The sequence below is a fragment of the Gymnoscopelus microlampas genome (assembly GCF_963454915.1).
Source record: "Gymnoscopelus microlampas genome assembly, chromosome: 18".
NCBI classification, from domain to species: domain Eukaryota; kingdom Metazoa; phylum Chordata; class Actinopteri; order Myctophiformes; family Myctophidae; genus Gymnoscopelus; species Gymnoscopelus microlampas.
Genome location: NC_139955.1, coordinates 38,912,688 through 38,930,887, shown reverse-complemented (window position 1 = coordinate 38,930,887; position 18,200 = coordinate 38,912,688). Strand labels below are relative to the sequence as shown.

At 41.5% G+C, this 18,200-nt stretch overlaps 1 protein-coding gene across 2 annotated transcripts in view; it reads left to right on the top strand.

Annotated features, from left to right (window-relative positions):
* The first annotated feature begins 470 nt into the window (after positions 1-470).
* The window catches only part of LOC311065358 (ecto-NOX disulfide-thiol exchanger 2-like), a 237,206-nt gene continuing 219,476 nt past the window's right edge, over positions 471-18,200 (top strand). For both annotated transcript variants that reach the window (XM_084085669.1, XM_084085668.1), the window contains exons 1-2: positions 471-605; positions 3,202-3,263. The gene's annotated coding sequence lies outside the window, so the exon portion shown is untranslated. The remainder of the gene's footprint in view (positions 606-3,201; positions 3,264-18,200) is intronic.

The following is an 18,200-nucleotide window of genomic DNA, read 5'->3' as shown; positions in this document are numbered from 1 at the left end:
TCATTGGTTCTCAAAGTGGGGTCCGGAGACCCCCAGGGGTCCTTGAGGGAGTTCCAGGGGGTCCCAGCTAAATGATAGATTAGGCAATAGGCACCAAATGGACCATTATGGGTCTGTAACTCTGAGAGTGTACAAATGGACCCTAACGGGTCCATTTGGTTCCATTTGTACACTCTCAGAATTAAATTGACATGGATTTTACAATATAAATTGCGGTTAAGTGATAGAAATGCCATTAAATAGGGTCTGTAGCCTATAATGCGTGGGTCCTTGAAATTAAAATGGTTGAGATCACTGCTAGAGAGCCGTGAAAATCTTCTCTTATGGGGTCCCTGGCATATCTTTTCAAATGGGGGTCCGCAGGATAATACGAGTCAATTTGGGGGTCCTTGACATGAAAAGGTTTGAGAACCACTTATAGGCGCTGCCGCGCTTCTTTTGGGCTGGGTTTCATAGATCATGGTTGCTTGTTTCTCTCACAATACATGGCAACACTGGTCGCTACATTGTAACCTAACAGTTCCCACCAAACTAAACAAGCTGTCAAGCATGTTTATTTACACACGGAGATAAGAGAGTAAACAACGTTACCGACACACGTTTAAGTAAGTGGAAGTAATGTCGCAGTCTAACGTTACTGTTGTGCTTTAACGCTGCTTTCTTCCTATTTCGTGCCATTCTTACAACACACTCCCATGTGCTGCGATAGTTAACGTTAAAGTCCACATAATAATGTTATTTATCGGCATGGTAAAGTATCAGGACAGACAGGTTGATGTTAACTGACCATCACTATGGCAGGACTTTAGGAGCGCTTGTTTTGTTTTGTGTTTGTTTTACATGGGGCTGTAATAGGTAGCCACACATGCTAACTGTTAAGATACTACTACTACTACTACTCCATAATAATAATATATTGTATAATAGTAATAGCTACTATTTATCTCTACTATTGGACAAAAACGCCATGTCACATTTAATGTGAAGTCTTGTGTACAACGACAGCCAGGAAATAAACAACTTTTACTTCTGTGCTGTCCTCCTGATGGATGGTTTGGTCACTTTTTCAACCTTTTTCATGTCAAGCCAAGGACCCCCACAATTATATGTATTTGGCTGCGGACCCCCCCCCTCCACCCCGCACCCCCCTCTCCACCCCGCACCCCCCTCCCCATCTCAAAACTATTTTGTGCCTGGGATTCTTTCAGAAGTAGCAGATAAACAAGCTCATAGCGCGGCACCGAGCTATTTTTGAATAGCCAAAAAGCCAAACTAGTATAAAATATAATATGGTTTAAAAGGTTAAAATGATTGCGACACTATGTTAACTAATTTTGCTGGGGATCCCCTGGTACCCCTTCGAGGACCACTGGTGGTCCCCGGTCGGACCACTGGTTGAGAACCACTGACTTGGCTCCATTTGGAACCTCTCCCGCCGAGATGAGGTCCCACAGCGCCGGGTGCCGGCTGGTGAAGACACGGGCAGAAACGGGCCATTATGAATGATTCTTTCCTTTTCCCGCACATCGTATCTATAAAGTGAAGGTCACTCTCCCTGCTCGCAGATGTTTTACATTTTAGCGGCCCAGGCATTTTTTACCGACGGGTTGAAACAAGCGTTTAAATCGCTCTTTTTAGTCAGCCTGTGCCATGTTTTCCCAATGCAATCTTACGGGAGCAGTACAGCGCATGCGGACGGGGGTTGACTGGCCACAGGCTGACTAAAAAAGTGATTTAAACGCTTGTTTCAACCCGTCGGTAAAATAGTCTTGGCCGCTAAGATTTTAAACATCTGAGGGCAGGGAGGCTGACCTTTTACTTTTTGGATATGATGTTTGGAAAAAGGTAAGAATCACGCATAATGGCTAATTTTCGCCGGTGTCGTCACCTACCGGCAGCCAACTCAGTGGAACCTAATCTCGGAGCCATACAGCGGAGGGAGAGGTTCCGATTATGTTGTCATGTGGTGTAAACTGCTGACTAATGGGAGGAAACGTAAACACCCTCTTTCTATGTGTTAAACAAGTTACTGTTTGTGTCTTGTTTATAGCATTGGTTCTCAAAAGTGGGGTCCGGGGACCCCCAGGGGTCCTTGGAGGGGTACCAGGGGGTCCCCAGCAAAATGTGTTAATATAGTGTCACAAATCATTTTAACCACTTTAACCATATTTTATAGTTTGGCTATTAAAAAATAGCAGATCTACAAGCTCATACTATGAGCTTGTAGATCTGCTATTTTTGAAAAATTGTGAAAACTTGTGCAAATCTTAGAATATATATATTTTTAAAGCGAACATTTGTAACTCAAATCTTTGCTTCTGGGGGTCCCTGCATGGAACAAAACATTTTGAGATGGGCGGTCTGCGGCCAAATACATATCATTTTGGGGGTCCTTGACATCAAAAAGTTTGAGAACCGCTGGTTTATATGGAAGAGAGTAGCTGCAGAAGCAACTCATTCTATTTTTAATTTCTTGAATCTAGAGTTGCACAAACGAGCGAACTCCAGCACTAGGTGGATTTTTATGAAACAAATACTTTGCAAATAGAAAGAGGATAATTCAAGCTTTCCGTACAGATGCAATGTTGGTGGTGAGTTTAACATTGTTTAATACGATCAGATAGGACTTTTCTGTTTGGATGTATGGGCTGTCAAGGGTAGGTATTGCAACTCTAGATTCCAGATATCAAAAATAGAATTTAGAGTTGCTTGCGGCTGGGAAGAGAGTAGGTCTCCTACTACCCACTGGAACTTTTTATACTAGCCCACTGCTCCTTATTCCCTCCCACACGTCTAAGTTCTACCACTCGCTGCCTAGGAAGTAAGGAGGAGACGAGGATAGGAAAAAAAACGGACCCCCATTTAATGGCATTTCTATCTCTGGGACCCCAATTTATATTGTAAAATCAATGTTAATTTAACTCTGAGAGTGTACAAATGGAACCAAATGGACCTGTTAGGGTCCATTTGGTTCCATTTGTACACTCTCTGAGTTACAGACCCATAAGGGTCCATTTGGTTCCGAACTATCCATCATTTAGCTGGGGACCCCCTGGAACTCCCTCAAGGACCCCTGGGGAACCAATGATCTATTCTAGACACTCTCTTCTTCATCATTAGTGATATGTGTGGCTATGATGCTTGCTTGGCTTTGAATTCTTTTGATCCATTGGATTCTTGAATTTCTATTTTATCTGTTAGGTAATTCTGGAGAAAATGGACATCTAGCTGTATGCATGCTGGATGAAGTCATCATATACAAGGTAAATAATGTTTAACCTCCTTTTTATTTTGGTGTATTTTGTTGTTTTACACAGCATTATTAAATCCTTCTTTATTGTTACACCATAGATGTGTGCAGTACTGGCTATGTAGGAGGCCTACTTGTTCATAGTCTAAAGGGCGGCAGTGGCTCAGGGTTAGAGTGGCGTAGAGTTCGATCCCGGGTTCCCCCAGAGTTAGTGTCGAAGTGTCCTTGTGCAAGACACAGAATGCTACAGTACATTGCCTCCAATGAGTCGGTCGGCGCTATCTTGTCACCATTGGTGTGTGAATGTGGGAAAAGTGAGGACGCTGCCGTCAACTGTTAGCCGCTTCACCTCCCAATGTCCCCCACCCTGTATGTATGAATGCATGAATAATAAATGGATAAAGCGCTTTGAGCACTTGGAAAAGCACTATAAAAATGCAATTCATTATTATTTTTTATTATTATTGTCGTTGTTTCACTGTCAATAACAATATGAAGTACCGTTATCTTTATCTTATTTGTAGTTGTATACACTTATTAGGCCATGGACCCCATTTGAAGATATTTAGGGCCAGGGACCTCCGGAACAGATCTGTCATTATATTTAGTGCAGAATTCTACAACTGTCTATCCACAAGTTTCCTAGGGTGTGTGGGCATCACTTCCTGTTGATTTGATCCAATGAAATCCAATGAAATCGACATGAAGTGATGCCCACACAACCTTGGAAACTTGTGGATAGGCCTGCTGTAGGTAGTAAGAAAACACTGGAAAGTGAAACCTATGCTTTCAATCATTTACACAATACATTTAATCCGGATAACGTCTAGCCGGTAAAATAATAGTTGCATTAAACTATTCCTCCTTTTTGTCGGGATCCCACCACGGAACACCCGGCCTCGAGGACCACCGTGGGGGTCCCTGGACCCTACTTTGAGAACCACTGCTATAAACAAGATCAGTAACGAGAGTTATGGTGGTCCTTGAACCTGAACTGGTGGTCCTTGAACTTCTAAAGTTTTGAGAACCACCGTTATTGTAATTGTATAGCAGACGCAAAGTCCACATACTGTACCAGCTCTGACAGTGTGATAAAAACCGTTGATCAAAATAACAAATCTTTAATTAAGTAATGCAGATGTTTAATAATAATGTAACTGTTGAGAGCGTAAAATGAAACCAAATGGACCCGTAAGGGTCCATTTGGTTTCATTTTACACTCTCAAGAGAGTGTAAAATGAAGAGATCTATGAGGGTCCATTTGGTTACCAACTCTCCATCATTTGGATGGGGACCACCTGGAACCCCCTCAAGGACCACTGGTGGTCCCCGGACCACTGGTTGAGAACCACTGTCCTAGGCTAATGCCACGTTTCCATTACCAAGTGCCAGGCTGAGCGGGGTCGTGCAGGGCTGTGGTGGGTGCTACTGTGGTGTTGCTATAGTTACTCAACACCGCATGCCAGCTCTTACACGATGTTATGCTGCTAGCCGACTAAAGACACATTTATACTTCATCGAAAGAATGACAAGTTGACAACTGTGAAAAAAACATGTCATTATGGGTCAACATTAATTAATGCTGACACTTTTCTTCAGTTGAAAACATATTTTTTGTCAAGCCACATGCTCATAACTTAGCACTTAGCAGTGTCATTCGGACTAGTTTCAACTGCTTTGAGAGTGACAGCTGACAGTCCAATCATGGGCAAAGTCAAATTGAAACCCTGCCTCCACAAAACCCCATTTTATTTTTAGATTTGTTTTTGGCTTTTCTGCCTTTTATTGATAGTTATTAAGTGAAGATGGACAGGAAATGGGGAGAGAGAGAGACGGGGAGAGACACGCAGGAAAGGTCGTCGGGAACGGGAATCAAATCCGCGATGCGCTAAGAGCCTAGGTGCCCGGACCGCCAAGCCAGGTCCGGTCCGGGCCCACACAACTCCATTCTAAGGGCCACCACCAGGTTACAGGGTTTGAGAAGGGCTGAAATCTTTCATGGCTGGAATCTGTGTCCAGGTGGTTAGTATGGCTGATAGTATGGAGAATAATTCGAACCCGTGTTATTCGTGGTACAGTGCAGCACAGTCTTGTAGTGGAGTAAGGCTATTTGTCTCAGTTCCAGAAATGTTTGGATGTATGTTGAGCATTAATATTATTATTTATTCTACCATAATATCAGCCTATATTACTTTTTGTTGCAGGCATTGCACCTTAATCAGTTAAATTACTTTTAACACAGTGGCATAATTGTGTATTTTCAACCAATATTATTGGTTGATTGGTGATACCAAGGGATCCTTGATATGGTCACCACCACAAAACAAAGTTGCATTTCACTTTTAAAACACAGACAGTGTATTTTTAGGTGTGTATGTCTACACTGGTATCACCCTGCTGTCAGTAAATTGTGACATTCTGTAACCAAAACATATCAGGAGTCTGGACACACAAGTCCTCCCACAGGCAGTGATGCAATAAAATGTTTGCGGAAAAGTTGTCCCCCCACTCCCATGTGTCTGCTTGATGGTTGTTGGCATTGTTGGCAAAATTGAGAGAAGGTAATATATTACGAGTGTCTTGTGAGTGATATGGAAAGAATAGGATGATTTTGTAATGTATTCTCAGAGGCAATCCTTGTCTAAATGTCAACACATCTTTGACTGAGGACACGGACAGAAGTGGAAAGCATGCCCCTTAATGAAAATGTGTGTGATCATTATTACCCAAGCAGCCTCTTTTAAGACATCCATCTGCTGCCAGGCACATCATGAGGCGGAGCATCCATGTCCTCAGTATATAGAGTGGAGGAACAACTAGGTCACCAAGGTTTTTTGAATAACATTTTGGGGGCTTACCAAGGAAGGGACATGTATTTTACCTTGCAGATCAAACTTGGTGGCATCTGGGGCATTCTATTACCTGAATTAAACTTTAATAGTAGGACGGGGCACTCTTCTACTCGGGAACGATGCAAGTCGGGAACGATCCAAGTTGTAAATGCATCGCCCCACACCCTGTTGTCAGAGTACCCGTTATCTGTCTGCCTGTGTCCCTTTTTATGCCCATATATGGAGTTCTGCGTCAGGCCTGCCCAAATATGGATTCCAGGTCACTCAGTATATAGTCACTATAGGCTATTCCAAAATAGCAGATATACAAGCTCATAGCGGGGCACCGAGTGCCGCGCTATGAGCTTGTAGATCTGCTAGTTTTGCAAAATCGTGAAAATGTGTGCAAACCTTTTATATATTTTTAAAGTGAACATTTGTGACTCAAATCTTTGCTTCTGGGGGGTCCCTGGAACACAATATTTTGAGATGGGGGGTCTGCGGCCAAATACATATCATTTTGGGGGTCCTTGGCACGAAAAAGTTTGAGAACCACTGCTGTAGAGGAACTGAGAATATGTGATATACAGTATCTTGGGGAAGATCTGTTTCAACAATGTGACCTGTTCTTATCTTCTATCACATGACATGAAGACTCTCAGTCTGGAATCCATAAAGGCTGGTGAATGTATAGGACCTACTGTAGATGTATATATGGGGTGTCTGTAAGCGTCATGTCAGCAGGCCGGGCTTCATTAATCTGTCTGATTGATCCAGCATCCAGGTGGTTCTGACCTTGCTTTACACAAATAAGACCTGCATCCATAACCATGTTATCTGATCTACGACCTCTGTTGAGGCATAGTACCTGATATATATTGACAGCGCTGAACATGGCTGTAGGCTATGTGGACATTAATGCTTCAGTGACTGATGTGATCTTCATGCATCATGTAGCGTATCGCGTTTCCCCAATATTTCATGCAGCTTTAGCCCAATTTGTGGCCACAGTATTAAAACTTTATGGACTGTTGCATTCTCATTACCGAGATAAGGGGTAGGATTAAGTTTTTGCATTTTGAATGGGATTAGATAAATAACCTTTCTAATAATAGTCGTTGGTTAAACCTGGCAACAACTGTATGGGGCAACTCTCATACCGTGTTTCTCCCTCTTTTCTGTTGACCTCTCCTGTGTCGTCCACTTCATTCAGCTGGCACTGATATGGGATTCAAGCCAGTCAATCTTCTACCGTTTCTTTTCTAAATGAGTTGCACTGATTTGTGGTCTATGTTAGGGCTGTGCTGATTAGAAAATGTCCAAACTAGTTTGACTTTCACATTCAAACTGCATATCGAACCGGTGATACTGACTTTGACCACGGCCCCACTTTTCTTCTAATACATTCAATGATTCAATGTTTTTCATGGATCTAGGACAAAAGCAGTCTGCTTTTTTGACAGAGACGAGTTTGTACCTTGAATGTACAACAGGCTACAGACAATGGATCAGACAAACCATTAAAACAGCAAAGAAGTGCTCGCAACTCACTTTAAAATGCTCCAATCTTATCCACAGCAGCAACACAGAACGACATTTTGACCTTGCAATCTTTTTTTCAAGACAATGCAAGAAGAGGAAATTACGTCTACTGCTAGCCTATTGCTTTTTGCACCATTTGGCAACAAGAATGTGTCAAGGCAAAACACTTTTTAATAATTGACTAAATAATAATTTGTGCTGCTGCAGGATAATCACCCGTCCAGGCCACCCTCCCCTGTAAACCAAAGGGACTCAAAACACGTGTCGGGCGGTGAACGAACTCAAACATTTCAAATTGCATTGATTGACTAGTGATATAAACATAACTGACACAAGCTTTAATACCCAGACTTGACAGCAAAAGTTAAGAATCAAATGCTGGATCTTGTGAAACTGGGGGGACATGCATCATCAAGCTTGCAAATGCACAGCGAGGCTTTGCAGAAACTAAAGCTAGTTTCATTTTCGTTTTTACGGCTCGTAACATTTATAATGGAGGGGGGACCAGGCCACCCCCTGTAGGGACGTTGAAGCTGCTCCCAACTCCCTAATGGAAAAAACTCAACTCTAATCTAAAACTGTGTGCGAAAAGAGTGACTACCGGCCATCTCCAGGCTAAACTAAAATAACAAACAAGACAACTGAATGAAGAGTCTATCTAGCCTACCTACTACTACTTGGCAGTGAGGATTTAGGCTGTTGCTGGGGCTGAGCTGGCTGGCTTTTAAACAGGGCTGGTAATTGGGGCTGCAGCAATTGGAGATCTGCTGCAGGTGTGCCACTGTGCCAGCCTGGTGAGAGAGGAGTCAGTGGGGGTTAGGCACAGCCACACTTATGTGTTATAACAACTTATTACACGGCTTGTTTGAATGCTCGATTCTGATTGGTCAGTCATCGGTCATTATTTCTGGATAATGACCGATGATAATGACCGGTGAGACCAACGAGGAAACTGTGTAATCAGAGACTCAGAACACCTGCTCATATCAACCTGCGCTGCTTGATTTTATGCTTTATCCAACATGACAGCCATGTAAACAAACAACCAATGTCATTTAACTAAATGTTGCTCTCAAGAATGTTTTTGAAAACATTTGAAGTGAGAAATAGACGATGCAATGACCGAAAAGTCATTCTATTTGATCCACTGCACTACCTTGTTTATCGTGGCTCAACAACAGGGGAAATACCAAAACGCTCGCCCCAAAACACAGTCGCCCCGGTGCAAATCCGGCAGTATTACAGGCGAATCGGCAGTATAAAGAATGGGGGGCGAGTGTGTTTTGGGGCGAGTTTTTATTTATTTTGTCATTTGTTTTCCAAGGCGAACTTGTCCGCCCAGCCCAATACTTATGGAATACTGTCATTGCCGTAAGCAAGGAAATACTTCCTTTTGTTGTTACTTTTGGGTAAATTTATTTTTGTATTTATTAAGTAGCCGTGTAATAAGCGGGATAATGCATTGGGAGGTAGTCATTATTGAAATCTAAAGCCCTTCAGGGCGATTAACCAATAATGACTACCTCCCCATGCATTATCCCTTGCTTATAACAATGTTTATAATCATAAGTGCTGGTCATCATGCATTATAAGCTCAGTGGAACAGCACATTATAACTACCATAACTTGACATTCGCTGGTTCATTCGGTCCACATACAATCAAACCTTGACGGTACACCATACCGGACTGGGTAAACCGGAAATCGACCCAACCCCAGTCAACGTGTTTCAGAACGTCTTTGAGTCACAGTAGAAGTCCCCTCCACCTGCTGTTTCAAATGTATTTCACACTTATTCATAATAGGTTATTCAGTAAACTGGTCTGGCACTTATTTCTGTTATTTAAAGTACACTTGTCTGCCCTATATTTCAGCTCTAGTTTAATTTAATATGGGTGTGAAAGCAAGGTGAGTGACCTTTTGTCGAATGTAGGCTAATGGAACAAAGCTTCTGTGAAGTTGTAAAAGACTTACATTTTGAAGTCAAAAGCCATCTACCTTTAGTTTTTACATGCATATTTGATGCAGATTTCTACTCTGGAATTATATTAGGCTTCTGGTCTGTTCATGTGAACAGACCAGCCGAAACCAATCACTCTCATTTTCTCATTCTCATTAATATCGGAATACTGATATATTATTGATTTCAGCTGTTACAATTCCAAACATGCAAACATGACCTTCTTTAATTACTTCAGTCTATATTAGTAGCTTAAAAGACTAGTAAAAGTTAACATAAGTATAACTTCCATGCATGCGAAATAAAATAAAATAGCAGATCTACAAGCTCAAAACGCGTCGCAGTGCGAGTCGACACGTTTTGGGCTTGTAGATTGGCTATTTTTGCTACTTTTGTGTGACATAGAATGTCGAAGTACAGCATTCATTTACGAAAGAAGTTAAAATACGGAGATAAGAGGTGTCTGCCCGACAGTATATGCAATGTGGCCCACTGGAGTGAGTGTGGAAATATAGTGGCCCCAGTGCCGCTTTAGACTCCGCAGGGGCTCTAAGCATGATACGGGACACATGAACGCGCGCTGTGCGCGCGCGATTTTTTTCGGGTTTCCCGCGGATAAAGTTACTTTTTTTGTTACTTTATTTCGGTTTTAGGGTGACAATTGAGCTGCGCAGCCTGCGCTGATGTGAACGCAGTAATGCACGTTATTTTCTGCTGAAGGGAGGGGGCGTAGAGGGGGCCTCTTTGATTGGCGGGTAGGCGGGGCCCCACGCAACCTGCGTAGTGTGCGTGTAGGGAGAAGCGGCCCTGAGTGGCCCTCTCCATCATCAAAGTTGCCCACCCCTGGAGTAGACTATGTTCATTACTCCAAAATCAGATTTTTCTATAAGTGAGGTTTGGACACTGACCAATCCTGCACCGTGATTGGCCAATAGTCTACAACGCAGTCTACAACCCTAACCCTTCCATTGTTAATGCAAATCGATACTTTTTTCATATCAGCCAATCACATTACAGCTAGTGTCATCGCCACTAACTGTAATGTGATTGGCTGACTTTGCAAATTCAGGACTGTGTTTGGCTAGCGAAACACATGACACATGTGCAGCCCTATGAATAGCAGTATGGACTTTAAAAAAAGTATTTTTTTAAAGTGAGTCATGTTGTGATGACCACACACCGCCCACTTCACACTGGGTGTGATTTTTGGGGCGGTGTAGCCGCCCCCTATAAGTGAGTTTTGGACACCGACCAAAAAATGTGCGTACCCCCTAACCCTTCCATTGTTAATGCAAATCGATACTTTTTTCATATCAGCCAATCACATTACAGCTAGTGTCATCACCACTAACTGTAATGTGATTGGCTGACTTTGCAAATTCAGGACTGTGATTGGCTAGCGAAACACATGACACATGTGCAGCCCTATGAATAGCAGTATGGACTTTAAAAAAAGTCATTTATTCTTTTTTTAAAGTGAGTCATGTTGTGATGACCACACACCGCCCACTTCACACTGGGTGTGATTTTTTACTATCAGGTTGGTTTCTATCAAGTCTGAATTGCAAAAATAAATGAATAAATAATAACACATAGAAATCAATTTTTGCGACTCAGATGTGAACCACATTCCTAGGTGTAGGTGGTTTGAAATATGATTCAAATCAGATTTCTAAAGACATCTCTCTCTCTCTCTCTGGACACTTGGAGAGTGAAGCCTGATTTATAATTCATGGAGCGTACGACATACAGACTATACTGGGCCACCCTAAAGCTTATAGTGGGCAGAGGCTGTCTGGCAATCAGAAGGTCACACGTTCACCTCCCGGCCCCCGGTCTATGTGTCGAAGTGTCCCTGAGCAAAACACTTAACCTCTACACGCACCCCACCGAGCGCTTATCATAACCATCTGAGTAGCCATAGGCTGGGTGAAGCTGAACTTCCCCCATGGGATTATAAGGTATAAAATATAGCAGTGTGGACAGTCAGTTAGGCCTGTCACAATTATTACATAATCTTCTAATTGCAATTATCTTTGCATAATCGTCATAATTGTTTCCATGTTGAAAAATGTTCACACATTTTCAAGTATTAAAATAGCAGAAATAGCTGATCTACAATCTTACAACGCGTCACTTTGTGATGCGTTGTAAGCTTGTAGATCCGCTATTTCTTCAATTTTTACATGTATACAATTATGTCAGTAATTTCTTTGTATATTTAAGTTAGTTGTCATATCTGTCTTGTGCAATCTTTGATTACGAAGCCCTAAAAGGCTTCATTATGCTCCAATGTTCAATGCCAAACACACAAATAAATTGTTAATCGCAATTATTTGAGTGACAATTAATCGTCAACTTAAATGTGTAATCATGAGAGCCCTACAGTCAGTCTTAAAAATCAGATTTGAGAAACAAATCGTATCTCAACGTCAGTCTGACGTTGATATACACACAGCTGAATGGAGCCGGTTTCACACGTGCTTCTGCACACCTGTCAGCGGGGAGTGTTGGGCGGGAGGAGTAGGACGAAGGCTGGTCCTCCTGGTGGAGGCTCCTCACTGGCAGGTTAGTCAGTAGGATACAGCAGCAGAGAGAACACAGAAATGTGTGTGGGGAGGAATCAATTGGCATAACAACTACATTGGGGAGAAAAAGGGATACAAATAATTGGCTACTCTAAATAAAAAATGCAAAAAAGATGTGCATTATTCTTGTACTTCTGTGATGCACTGTTATGTTTTGTTCTTACTTAAAATGTAATTGATGACTAGACAGTTTCTTTCTTTTTGTGCAACATAAGCATAAGTGAAGCATACTTACATGGAGAAGCATGGCTCATTTCTTCTGCTGCTGGTTACACTTCTAGTCTATTGTACAGGTAATTAACAACATGCTAATTAATATTTTAGCAGGTGAACGGTGCCTCATTTTGAATTAGATATTATGTCACCTTGTTGAGCCAATATGGTGAATCATGTTGAGCGTTAATGGGGAAATGACAACTAACCGTATGTTCTTATGTGTATATGTCAACTAGTACTACAAAGCTTAAGGCTTAACAATACAGTGAACCACTGTTTTATATGGCTGATGTACTGTAACATGGTTGGTAATTACAGTTTGACTGTATTGCAGGTTAGTGTGCTACGTACCTTTTTTATAAGCTTTCGTCTCTGAAATTCATTACACATTACCTATTATTATAAGCAGCCGACAAAGTAACAATACGATATTGACCAAATAAATACATATATCACATTATCATATATCGCTAGCGGAAAAAAAGTACACTACACTCAGTAGAGCCCAAATGTCCACCAGCAGACATGCCCTAGGCTAGTAATTATAGTGATGTATGCACTATGCAGTTACATTTCTACCTACAGGCATGACAACTTGTCATTACCAGGTGTACATCATCTTTTTTATCTTCCAGGAATGTCCCTATCACATCACCCAAACCATGTCTGTTATTTCACCTGTATAGTATATCAGGGACAGGAGCATCGTAATTGGCTACTGTATTTAGTAGTACATTTGCTATTTACAGTTAGGCATTTAGCAGATGCTCTTAATCCAGAGCGATTTACAGTAAGCAAGGTAAACAGAAGGTAATACATCAAATGCATAGAGACAGTGTGATGCCTCAGTAGTCTAGGATCATAGGTAAACCAAGAACCTATCAGCTAAACATTAAAATGTAAAAAATGATGCGAAGGCCTGTTAACCCTAACCCTCATGTATTGACGGAGGCGTGAGTTCAGCTCTGGGTTTTCCTTAGGTTGGCTGAGGGAATGTAGCGCCCAAGATTACTTAGACAATTGGCACTGGGGGAAAAATAGGGCTACAAGATCGCAGGGAAAAAAATTGGAAATTGTAAAAAATAATAATAATATGTACATAAGCCGTAAGGACAGGCAACGGATTGGCTAGTGCTGGTCCACGTCTTTCTGTAATGCCATGGCGTGGAGGGACGATCACTCTGTGATTTGTTAATTCATAAAACAAAATGACATGGATGTTATAAACCAATTAGGAAAAAATAAAATATTCAAGAATATGTCAGCGTGCACAAGAATTATGATAATGGTATTATGATGGTATGCTAGATTACCTTTGGACAAATGTACACACGCACGCGCACACACACACACACACACACACACACACACACACACACACACACACACACACACACACACACACACACACACACACACACACACACACGTAGGGGGGAAACCTGATCTCCACCTGGAGGAGATAATAGAAAGACAGACGGAGCATGGTGAAATTTATGAGAAACTTAATTGAAAACGGACAGGATGAAATATATTCATTATTGATCGTGAATTTATGGTTAACCCATTCAATCCGGGAACGCGTCTCTGTCATTTTTAGATGTCTTTGGCTATTCAAAAATAGCAGATCTACAAGCTCATAGCGCGGCACCGAGTGCCACGCTATGAGCTTGTAGATCTGCTATTTTTGAAAAGTCGTGAACATTTTAGCAAATCTTTGAATAGGCCTATATATCTTCTAAAGCGAACATTTGTAAAATATGTTGTTCCAGGGACCCCCAGAAGCAAAGATTTGAGTTATACATTTTATAAAAAATACATATTCAAAGATTTGCTCAAATGTTCACGATTTTTCAAAAATAGCAGATCTACAAGCTCATGTGCCGCACTATGAGCTTGTATATCTGCTATAGAGGTGCGTTTCCCGGATTGAATGGGTTAATTCTGCGTGGAATTGGAAACAGTGATGCTATCTGTGTGTTTTCTCCATCTTAACTGGGGTCTGTACCAAGTCCAGACCTCACTGCCTCAGGCACTCATGCAGTACTTTACCTTGGCAGATGGCGTCTCTCTGAGAAAACATTTCCCTTGTTTTTGATATTGTTTTTCTCTCTGGCTCTGGTGTGTGTGAGGAAGGAAGGATGCCATTTCTCATTATGGGTATGCTTTATTGACCCTCCAGGAAATTGGTGAGATGATAAAAGAAAAGGGCCGGGGCAGAGAGAGAGAGAGAGAGAGAGAGAGAAGGTGTCATCCGAGCCGATCAATATTTGTAGTCTGTCTGCCCGGCTCGCCTGTCAGTGGAGGAGCGGTCGCATATCTCTGCCCCCCCCCCCCCCCCCTGCAGAAAAATGCACCGGCGTAGTCATGAGATTCCATCTGTGAACCAGTATATGATGGTGGTGGTGGTGATGGTGGGTGGGGGGGGGGGGTTATCTTTCAACTCCAGCTTATACATGCGGCACCGGCAGTGTCTGGGGGGTACAGGGGCCTTTCACGTAGTTTGGGGCCAAACCCCCCATGGGGTGGATCGTTTTTCTAGTTAGTTTAATCCACTGGTTCTCAACTTTTTTTCAGGCCATGCCCCCCCCCCCCCCTCCCCCCCCCAAATAATCCTGTTTTGGACAGGGGATCCCCCACCCTGACAAGCACTTGGAATGTAGGAGTTAGGAGGCTTTACATTTTGTTCCACAGATAAATGTTGTGAAAATAGCAGATCTACAAGCTCACCAGTAAGATTTGCAATTGTCTTTACTCTTTCTCTTTATTTGACAATGTAGGCAATGTTTGACCATTTGTTTTCATAGTAGGCCTATAGTTTGTTGATTACTTCGAATGCAGTAATAGTATTTACAGTAATAGTAATTACAACGCTTAACGTAATTACAATTACAACAATTACAACGCAGTAATAGTATTTACAACACGTCGTGATGCGACGCGTTGTGAGCTTGTAGATCGGCTATTTTCAAGTAGCCTATGTATAAAATAGGGTTAAAGTGGTTAATGTATGTTTCATTATATCATAATTTATATCTGAAAAGTAACTAGTAACTAAAGTTTTCAAATAATTGCCGTGGAGTAAATGTACAATATTTGCCTCTGAGATGTAGTGGAGTAGAAGTAAAAGTATTGGAAATTGGAAATACTCAAGTAAAGTACAAACACCTCAAAATTGCACTTAACACATCGGGTGCCAGCATTTTTTCATAACAACTTACCGTGGGTGCCAGCATTCTCCCCATTGACTGTGCTTTGCTGTTTAAAGCTTCTACGTGCGTTACAAGCAAATCCACGCAAAAAAAAGCATCGATTCATGTTGTCCCATGAGCCTGGCTACAGGCTGGAACCATAACATTACCCTGGCGAGTTACAACGGGGGGGAATCGCGCATCGCGCATGACCGGTTTTCCCCACAGGAAACAGATTCGGAGATATAGGCGTTTCAAAGTAGGAAATAGACAGGAAGCGGATGGGGGAAAAAAAAGTGTTTCCGGTGAGCGATCTGGCACTTCCTTTGCAGGATTACAATGGGTGCTCCCAGAGCTGCTCTAGCCCCGCCCGCGCGGAGAAAAACGAAAAAAACAAAAAGACTAAACTCACGGTTCAGACCGTGTTCGGCACCGAAGCGGCGGAACCGCCACTATGTAAACACACGGTTCAGACCGTGTTTGGCACCCGATGTGTTAAGTACAGTACTTAAGTAAATGTACTTAGTTACTTTCCACCACTGCTATAATGGCAACAATGCTTCAAAAGGCACTCTTCCGCTTTGTAACGACACTGTTTGACAGTCTGATCCTATTGCTGTCAGCTGTCACAGCCATTAAAATGCAGTTATGTGGTTCAGTGAGTCATGTTCTCAGGATCACTGAAACCCTGGTGAAATAATCATGAGGTCCTCTCACTAATTCATCTGTCTCTGGGTGTTATGGAACTTCTCTGATTGGCTGGCGGCCAAACTAAAGACTTTTCTGTAGAACTGAAAAGAAACTAGAAGACACGTGGATCTGTTCTCCTAGGAACATGACTAGAGGAATAGCCTAAACTGAAGCAAAGACATCATTTGTATTTAATTGATTACTGTACTGTACTGTACTTCTCTTTCTCCATGCCACATGGAATTAGGCTTAGGCTTTAATTAATGTGTCTGTCTAATTGTTTGTCTGGCTAATCTCTTAACCCATTAAGACCGGGAACGCATCTGTGTCATTTTTAGATTTCTTTTGCTATTCAGAAATAGCAGATCTACAAGCTCGAGCTTGTAGATCTGCTAATTTTGGAAAAAATCTTCAAATCTTTGAATATATATACATTTTAAACTCAAATCTTTGCTGGTCCTTGACATGAAAAAGTTTACTGATATATAGCAACATACGTTTCGAAAAAAACTTTTAGGATTTAGAAGACATTTTTAGAATCCCCCAGAAGCAAAGATTTGAGTTACAAATGTTTGCTTTAAAATATATATATTCAAAGATGTACCCCAAAAAATCACGATCTTTCAAAAATAGCAGATCTACAAGCTCATAGCGCGGCTATGAGCTTGTAGATCTGCTATTTTTGAATACCAAAGACATTAAATCTGACACAGATGCGTTCCCGGTCTTAATTGGTTAAGTGAAAGATAGTAAGTTTAAAAGTCGACTTGAGTTCCTTTGCTGTGTCTGTGTAAAGTCAGTCCAGTATGCCACTACTTTGGTATTAGTGGCTTTATTTTCAGGTTTATGTGCACCACACACAGGTAAACCATATTTAATATGAAGACATTTTGTAGAAATGCTAACTTAAAGGGCAAGACCACTTTGGTAGAGGTTTGGGTTGTGTATTTACCTTGCCATGATGTAACTCCAAAGGTGGGCAAGAAATAAAAAATAATTGTTCCATTGATTAGAAATTGATGATTCAAAATATGCTCCTCATTGACTTACATTGTACGGTAAAACTGCTCTCAAAGTCACTCTTTTAGCACAAAAACAAACGCAAACAAAGTTGATTCAGACAATATAGAACATCACCAAACCCAGTACTGTTTTTTTTTTAAATAAAAATGTCAACTTCCTGTTGATTTTGCCATTTTTAATAAGTAGAAAACCCGGACTGGATCGGCGGATCCGGATCCAGATCTTCAAATAGTAAAATCAACAGGAAGTTGACATTTTTATTAAAAAAACAAACAGTACTGGGTTTGGTGATGCTCTATATTGTCTGAATCAAATACGTTTGGGTTGATTTATGTGCTAAAAGAGTGACTTTGAGAGCAGTTTTACCGTACAATGTAAGTCAATGAGGAGCATATTTTGAATTATCAATTTCTAATCAATGGAGCAATTATTTTTTATTTCTTGCCCACCTTTAGAGTTACATCATGGCAAGGTAACTACACAACCCAAACCTCTACCAAAGTGGTCTTACCCTTTAAAGGAACAATTTTGATATTGAAATTGTGCATATTATGTCCAAAATTCCCTAAATTACAGAGCTTACCTTCCCTTGGGAATTTCCAGAAAATGTCCAAACCAGTTTGTAACCTTGCTGATCTCTTTCAAAGTGCTTTAAATTTAATCAAGCACATCATTTATGATGAGCTGTAACCAGCCACACACTCTGTAAACTACATGATCATGGATCACATCAAGGATCTAGATCAGGGGGTTTCAACTGATTTTGACCCAGGGACCACCATCCTGACTAAGAGCAACCTGGGGACCACCACTATTGTGTGTGGTGTGTCCATCATAGACTCACCCCACACAATAGTGGTGGGGGGTTCATGCACCACAGGGAGCTGGAGAAAGTAGCTATAATATCAA